At 41.0% G+C, this 8411-nt stretch overlaps 1 long non-coding RNA gene across 1 annotated transcript; it reads right to left on the reverse strand.

The window, feature by feature from the left end:
• Positions 1-455: 455 nt before the first annotated feature.
• LOC117502147 lies at positions 456-7425 on the reverse strand. Its single transcript, XR_004558197.1, has 3 exons — positions 7272-7425; positions 1238-1358; positions 456-571 (listed from the first exon to the last, which is right to left on the reverse strand). It is a non-coding gene; the product is annotated as an uncharacterized LOC117502147 (long non-coding RNA).
• Positions 7426-8411: the final 986 nt, after the last annotated feature.

The raw sequence follows: 8411 nt of genomic DNA on the forward strand, positions 1-8411 counted from the left end.
CCTCGTGGGAGTATTTCCTTACCACTGTCGCCTGTGTGCTTGCTCTGGGGGTTGGTAAGGTTAGACTTTACTTGTATGAAGCGCCTTGAGGCAGCTTTGTTGTGATTTGGCACTATAAAAATGAAATAAATTGAATTGAATTGAAGAAGCCTTACCCTTTCTCAACATTGCACCCAGTGAGTCAGCAGTGGTTGTGTTAAAGTGCTTTATGAATAAAGTTGGTATGGTATGGTAAAATTTCACACGTTCTCAAGAACTGTTGGTTTCTCAGAATGCAAAAGATGTAGAACCATATCCCTAATTTTCTGTGTCACACTGAAACCTTCTCAGTTGCACCTCATACATGAACACTTTTCCATACAAAATCATCACCATCATCCAAATGGCATCCATATCAATACTGAGCAATGTGGCAAATATATATACATATATATAAAAAACAACTTACATTCAGATATGTCAAACTACAAACAGAGAAGATAATTTTGATTGAAGTCGCCAGATTCTGGAGGTGTTTCTTTCCGCACAGTTCAATCCTGACAACCATTGATACAATCTCCACCTTTTCTATCTAATATGATAAACAGCATCAGAAGGCAACATAAGACAATATTTATCTTGTAAAATAATGCAATATATTAACATAGGTACACTCACCGGACACTTTATTAGGTACACCATGCTAATATTGGGTTAGACCCCCTTTTTTCAGAAGTGACTTAATTCTTCATGGCATAGATTCAACAAGGTGTTGGAAACATCCCTCAGAAATGTTGGTCCATATTGTGATGATAGCATATTGCAGTCGCCAATTCAACCAGTCTGCCTATTCTTCTCTAACCTCTGACATCAACAAGGCACTTTCGCCCACACAACTGCTGCTCACTGGATATCTATTATTTTTTGGACCATTCTCCGTAAACCCTAGAAATGCTTGTGCCTGAAAATCCCAGTAGATCAGCAATTTCTGAAAAACTCAGACCGGCCTGTCCGGCACCAACAACCACGCCGCGCCACATAAATCCCTTTTCTTCCCCATTCTGATGCTCGGTTTGAACTTCAGCAAGTTGTCTTCACCATGTCTAGATGCCTAAATGCATTGAGTTGCTACCATGTGATTGACTGATTAGGTATTTGTGTTAACAAGCAACTGAACATGTGTACCTAACAAAGTGGCCGGTGAGTGTAGATCTTTACATATTACAGATGAGATGATTGAGGTATGTACATTATGTACCTCAAACTGGCTGTGACACTATAGCGACCAAACCAATGACCCGCTCCTCTTCTGGAAGTTGTTGCAGGGCATCGACTGGCATCCAAATTTGCGGAATGGATGAAGTGTTCTGTGGCAGAAGCTACCAACACATGGAGAAAGATGATTTCACCTTGGTATAGAGACACAAAAAGGAGCATAGCCCCATCATTTTAAAATTACAGTTGCAAGGTTGCTGGGCCTCAAGCAAGAACATTTTCATAAACTTTCTCTTACCTATTTTTTGTACAGTGGGCTGGTATTAATGTGCCATTGGCAGATTTGGCAAATGCTTGTAAATGCAGAGAAATGCATAAATTACCTTTGGGAATCTCCTGAATTCTACCTCTATGTAAATGAGCATGCATTCACGAGAAAACTGAATCGTGTATATAAAGCACCTGGCGTGTGAGCCGCTGTCTGGCTCTGTGTGTGTGCATGCATGTCCACACCCAATATATGGGTAAAGAGGTGGAGCATGGGTGAGAAAGTGCATGACTTGGGAAGGACAGATGAAACCCGAACACTGACAAGCTCGGCTAACAGGGTTACCTCGGTTTGGATGTTTGTTAAATTGTATTTTGGGGGGCTGAGTGGTGGTTCTTGCTTTGCTGTGGGTATTAAAAATTATGATTCGCTTATTTCCTGAGTAATCATGGATTAACAACTTTTTTCCCCTGTCTGCATATATAGTAATGGTAATGCCACACTGGCAGAACCTTTTATGAACATTAATACACATATATGCAATTTATTCTTGCAGGACAGAAGGTATGTAGTGTGTGAGTGAATGTGGTGGGTGTGTGTGTGTGTGTGAGACCCCCATCCACCCTTCCCGATCACCCTACAAGATCCTACTCAAAGCCGACTGACAACTTCTATCAGGAGGGACCAACCACCAAAACAACACGAAGACAGACAAAAACGAAGACAAGTGGTGAAAGCAAAACTGTGAAGTGAGACATCAAGGAGACGGGTCCCAACATAAAACATGCCGGAACAAACCACCACACATGAACAAGCAGTGACAGCGACAGTCTGTTGACTAGTTAGTGGGCATTCATTCCCTAATCTAGGACACCAGAGTCTTGATCCCCTTGAGAGCACCCAAAACCGAATTGTGTCAGCCACGAACACATAAACAACCACACACAGAGACCCAGATCACAGCTATATATTCGATCACTACTGTGCAGGTGTGTTGGGCCAAGATAAAAGTACAGAACCCTACATAAGACATGGACCACTCTGGTGCGTCGGAAGCCATACGGCCGACCGCAAGCGACAACGGATTAACAACTTCATTACATGAAGCTCCCAATAGGTGGTAAAAATGTTAAAACTATTCGCATCCAAAATTACATCACACATTAATTTTATTTGACACAAATATGCCACACACACACACACATCTTAGATGATATGTTCAGAGATTTAACTGCACAAACAAGCCATATTATTACAGATAATTGTTTAAAAATTGCTCAAAAAGAAAGAAAGAAAACATTCCTTCACACTAGCTGCAGCCTGAGCTGGCCTCTGACCACTGCAGAGTTAAAAAAAAAAAAAAATGCTGTCACTCATAGTGGCCACACACCTAATGTATTAGTAGAACTGGGCTTTTGTGAAAGTGATGATGAATTGAATGATGATGACGAATGAAATACATTAAATAAATATTGATATTGTACCACTGGGCTCTGCTCTGACACATACGTACGTATTTTGATCTAAGTTGTTTTCATTTCTTTAATGTGCTTGAGCAAAGATGATGACAATAACGCTGTTTTCCACAACAAAATGATGGCAGCCATGGCCACTATTTACGTCTCTTTTGTTTTCTTTTTCATTGCTTTTATTTATTCACATATATGTAATCATTTGCCTTATGCATCGTTTCCAACAGGTATGCAAGTACGAGGTCCTATTAGAAAGTATCCGACCTTATATTTTTTTCAAAAACATATGGATTGTGAATCACGTGTGATTACATCAGACATGCTGAACCCTCGTGGGCATGCAAGAGTTTTTTCACGCCTGTCGGTTACGTCATTCGCCTGTGGGCAGTCTTTGAGTGAGGAGTCGTCCACCCGCTCGTCGATTTTTTTCATTGTTTAGGAATGGCTCAGAGACTGTTGCTTTGTTTGATCAAATTTTTTCAAAACTGTCAGGCACAAACTGAGTGGACAACCATTCAATAAATTCAGCTGGTTTTCGGTAAAAATTTAACGGCTGATGAGAGATTTTGGTCTGGTAGTGTCGCTTTAAGGACGGTCCACGGCGCCTGACGGCGATCTGCGCTTCGAGGCGGCAGCGTCTCGCCATTTCAAGTTGAAAACTTCCACATTTCAGGCTCTGTTGACGCAGTAAGTCGTCAGAGAACAGAGAACTTTCAGAAGAAGTCGGCATGAGGAGTTTATTCGGACATTCCATTGTTAACGGTCATTTTGTAATGAAAGAACGTGCGGGCAGAGTTGCATGTCGGGCTGGACCCGACCGCGGGGGGTCGCGGCAGGAAAAACACCTCCGTTGGAAATCTTAACGGGCAAGTTGGAACATGCCCAAGCTGTTAAACAATTTCTCAGTTACTCACTTGTTGAAAGCCATTAAAAGCCGCCTGAATTCTACAAATGGTTTTCAACACGGAGGTGTTTTTCCTGTCGCGGCGCACACAGATTTGCCGAGTCGTCACGGAAACGACTCGGCGAATTTGCGCGTACGTCTTTCATTAAAAAATGTCCTTAAACAGTGGAATGTCCGCATAAATTCCTCATGCCGGCCTCTTCTGAATCTTCTCTGTTCTCTCACGATGTCCTGGGTGAATTAAGCCTTAAATTAGGATGTTTTAAGGTCGAAACAGGCCGACGACAGCGCCTGGAAGCGCTGCAGGACGTCCCGCTCCGTGGGAAGTCCTTACACCGACAGAAACACCCCATAATCTCTCATCAGCCGTTAAACTTTTCACAGAAAACCAGCTTAATTTCTCGAATAATGTCCACTCGGATATTCCTCACAGGTCCAGAAAACATTTTGATAAAGCAACGCGCGCCGTCTCGAGCAGCGTGTGAAACAAAGGAATTCAGCCGAGAGGGCGGGACCACATCTCACTCAAGGCCTGCCCACAGGGAAATGACGTCACCGACACGCGTGAAAAAACTCACGCATGCGCACGAGGGTTCAAGCATGATTGGTGTAATCGCATGTCATTCAAATCCATATAGTTAAAAAAAAAAATAAAAGGGTCGGTTTATTATCTAAGAGACCTCGTATGGACACACATATATATATATGGCTTGTTTTAGCTTAGCTCATCATTTCATAAATTAATGATGTTGGTATGCAGTATACATTTAAGATTGTAACTTGTAGAGTTAAACAGAATAATGTAAACATAATTATGTAAGAAAATTATATTATAGAAATACAAGAAAATTGGCAAAACCAGGGTATCTCCTAAATCGCTTCGTACAGACATTTTTGAACGATCCCGTTTACAAGTGTGGTTCCTGCATGAGGGGCACTGTGTTTGAACCTTGGCGGAGGGTTTAGTTTAACTTAGTTCATAAAAAGTCAAAATCGGTGCTAGTTCCTGAGGAGGAAAGTTTATGTTTTTCTCCTGTCTATGAGGCAGGGGCGCACTGGCCCAGGGTCATCCTGTCCTTCTTGTTTTTGTTATGTGGAGGTCCTTAAAGTGTAGGTGACACGATATGTAGTGGTTTTTTCTGAGTATTTAAGACTAAAATTAATCAACAGTTTGAAACTGTCCTGATGTGCAGTTGCGTAAGAGATAAATATTTGGATTTTGATCTGTGCACCACTAAAAACCAGGAACTTCCGGTCGAGTCATGAAATTGGGGAAGCAGGAAGTGACATCAGTGAGAGAACCATTGTTTTAGCAGGCTCATTTGTTTTGTTAGTGATTGGACGTATTTCTGTGTGTAGCTGCTACTTCATTTTCTGGAGTTTTGCCGACTCGATGTGTTTATTAGAAGACTGGAGCAGGAGGAGTCAGCTGGTGTCAGTTTCCTAAGGATCATGTGTGTCAGAACAGATAAGTGGGTCACCCAGCAACCCGTCTGTCCTGTCCTCAGCACATTTTTGAAGACAGCTGTTTTGACACCCTCTCAAGGGTGAGACTTCAACTGGAACCAGACGTTTGTCAGCTGTGAACCAGCAGGCTAAACACGCTACTTTTTTCACACGTTTTGAACACTGCAGCTTAAACAATGATGTTGCTAATTTATGGATTTTTACAGGCTACTGACAATAGTCCCATTTCCACCAAGTGGTTCAGGTCCGTGCTGCTTGGTATTATACGTGTCAGAGTGGTTACGTCTGGCAGGCAAAACCTTTTTGTTTGGCAGGTTTAACACTTATATTGATGAGCACGGATTCGCGTGGCGTCTCTACTCCATACGGAGGCAAAACTGAGTGTTTTCATATTATTGTTATTATTATTATGATTATCATTTTTTGTGGATCATGGGATCAGCACAGCAGAGACTCAATCCAGCAACCACAGATATCCGATCAACAGATTACACCTACAGGAGACCATGCCGGTGTCGCCGACCGAAAGGTCCCCACTAAAAATCGGTCCGCCTTGCCTTCACTGTGCATGCGTCATTTCAAACCATCAGCAGTGATTATCACCTTGTTTCTGCTTAAAACTGCACTCCAGTCATCATCTATCTCAGCAACAGATATCTGAAGCTTTTGTACAACAATCATTTCCAAATAAATTCAGCCTCATTTCATAATAAAAGATGGGGATCAATCAGAGCACAATCAGTAGCAAAATGAGATGATTATTGCCTCGTTTCTGCTTTAGAATGATTAAAGAGGTTTTTACTTTGTCATCTGATGGTTAATAATCAAATTATTCCCTTTGATTGGTTTGAGTGTAGAGAGTCGGACTCAAACGCATGTGCAGTGAAGGCAGGGCGGACCAATTTTTAGGGGGAGCGTTCGTTCGTTGACACCGGTCCCGGATCAGCACAGCAGAGACTCGAACCAGCACCCACAGACACCCAATCAATGGATTGCACTTGTAGGAGACCGCACCAGTCCCAGAGCGGTACAGCCACAGGAGACGCTGCAACCTGATGGATGGATGATCTGACAGAGCAACTGTGACACAAACTGCCAGTGTCACAGAGGGACTTTTCTTTAGCCAGGACAAGGAATTAAAGTTTTTGTCAGCTGTTGTTTTCCAAAATCAGGCTTTATGTGGATATGTCAGACTTTGAAGATGAATCTCACTGAAACGAACAGGTAACACTTCATATTTACTCCGTGTGTGAATGGTTTTAATCTTAAATATTTATAAATATAATAGCATGTTCATTGCGCTACTAGAGTACAGTACACTACTGTATTCAAGAAGGAAACAAGATTTATTTTAAAAATAGCTGATCATTTCAGTCCCTCACAGGTGTTTGTGTCTCATTTTTCAGATTTGAAATGGATGTACCTCTTCTAAGAAAAAAATAAATAAATAAATAAAAAAGTTCCACACTAGAAAAAAAAAAAAAGGTCAGAAAACAGCTCGACCTCCGCTGTGTTTACAATTGATTTGAGCTTGAATCAGCAGGTCCCATTCCTGTGATGACGTCACAACAATATGGCTGTGGCTGATGGCTGAAATAGAGTGCAGGCTTCAGACAGCTGTTGCTTATCCTTCACCCACACACGTATGATCAACTTTTATTGTTCAAGATTTTTTTAAATATCAACATTTCATAATTTTTAGTAGTTATTTTTGGTGTCATCTTCTGTTTAAAATGGCTCTCTGAGTATGGGAAGACAGAAGGCTCTTGCGATACATTGCATGCTGTACCTTTGTGGAACGTCTCCATGTGCGTCTGTTTCTGCTTCGACCAGAAATAAATCTCTGTGCATTGATATGTCTGACTCCTGAATACTCCTTCATCGCCTGTCTCATTTTATGCTGACATTCATCACAGAAACTCCACAATAGCTCCCACCAGCAACATCATCTTTACAACTCATGTACCTGTGGAGGGTTCATCTGGATCCTGTTATTGGACATGCTAGATGTGCGAGTAGCTTGACTAAAGTTGACCACACTCAGGGCTACATCCTTCATGTTGTAGGTTTTGTTGTTTCCAGTCCCGAGTCGGGTCATGCCTAAGATATCATGGAGGATTTCATTTTCAAGCCTATAAGATGAAATTCTTTAGTGAATAATTCGGAAGACATGAACAAAACACGACACAGTAGTGTCCCACTACTCATAAAAGCAACATGCATGCCACATTTCCTGTGTATAGATACGGTATTCATTTAGAGTGGGTTGTTACTGCACCATCGTATGGTTGCATGCTGTGATAATGTGAACCACTGTGGTTACCATCCCTGTCAACTGAGTGGTTACCTTCACACATGTGAAAATTGATCCTTGCAGATAGCTCCATGAAATCTGATCAACACTGTGATAGCCTGCTGTCTGTGTTTCTGGACATTCAGTCTCTTTGCAGTTTGTTTTGTATTTAGCACAGTCCTGCTTGCAGAATGCAAAATGCCTAATTCTTTTTGCCTCTTACATTATTCACTCTGTGAATGTATAGCGACATCTGATTTGATTTGACTTTGTTTTTTTACACTTTTACTAAGAAAGTTTTACAATTTTCCATTAACATGCAAAAACGTTATGTTGCTGCAGCCACGAGCCTCGAGCTCTCTTTAGCCAGGAATATTCCACCTTCATATCCTTTCACTAAGGTACTTATATCATGTCTCCATTTACATTTTCAACACGTTTTACTTTTTAATATTATTATATTTATGGAAATACTGGAGGAGTGGGGTAAAGTTAGTTATACCCAACAGCTAACATTAGCTTATCTAGCCGGCTGTAGCACCGTTTATCGTAGCTTACAAAATAGTTGATTCTTTTCTGTTTGATAACCCACATTAATTCATACTTTTGTCCACATTTATTTTAATGTAGTTGTTAATACCGTTATTGTAGGTTTAACTACCTATTATACTTTATACACTAATTACCGTTTTTGTTTATCTGTTAGCTTGCTAGGTACAGTGGCTTATTAATGGCTAATTTAGCTCTTCTAACTAAAACTAGCTTATTTTTGTAATTTTACAATTTTATTTTCATGGTGTAGATTTTTAATGA

Source organism: Thalassophryne amazonica, chromosome 2, assembly GCF_902500255.1.
Source record: "Thalassophryne amazonica chromosome 2, fThaAma1.1, whole genome shotgun sequence".
Taxonomy (NCBI): Eukaryota; Metazoa; Chordata; class Actinopteri; order Batrachoidiformes; family Batrachoididae; genus Thalassophryne; species Thalassophryne amazonica.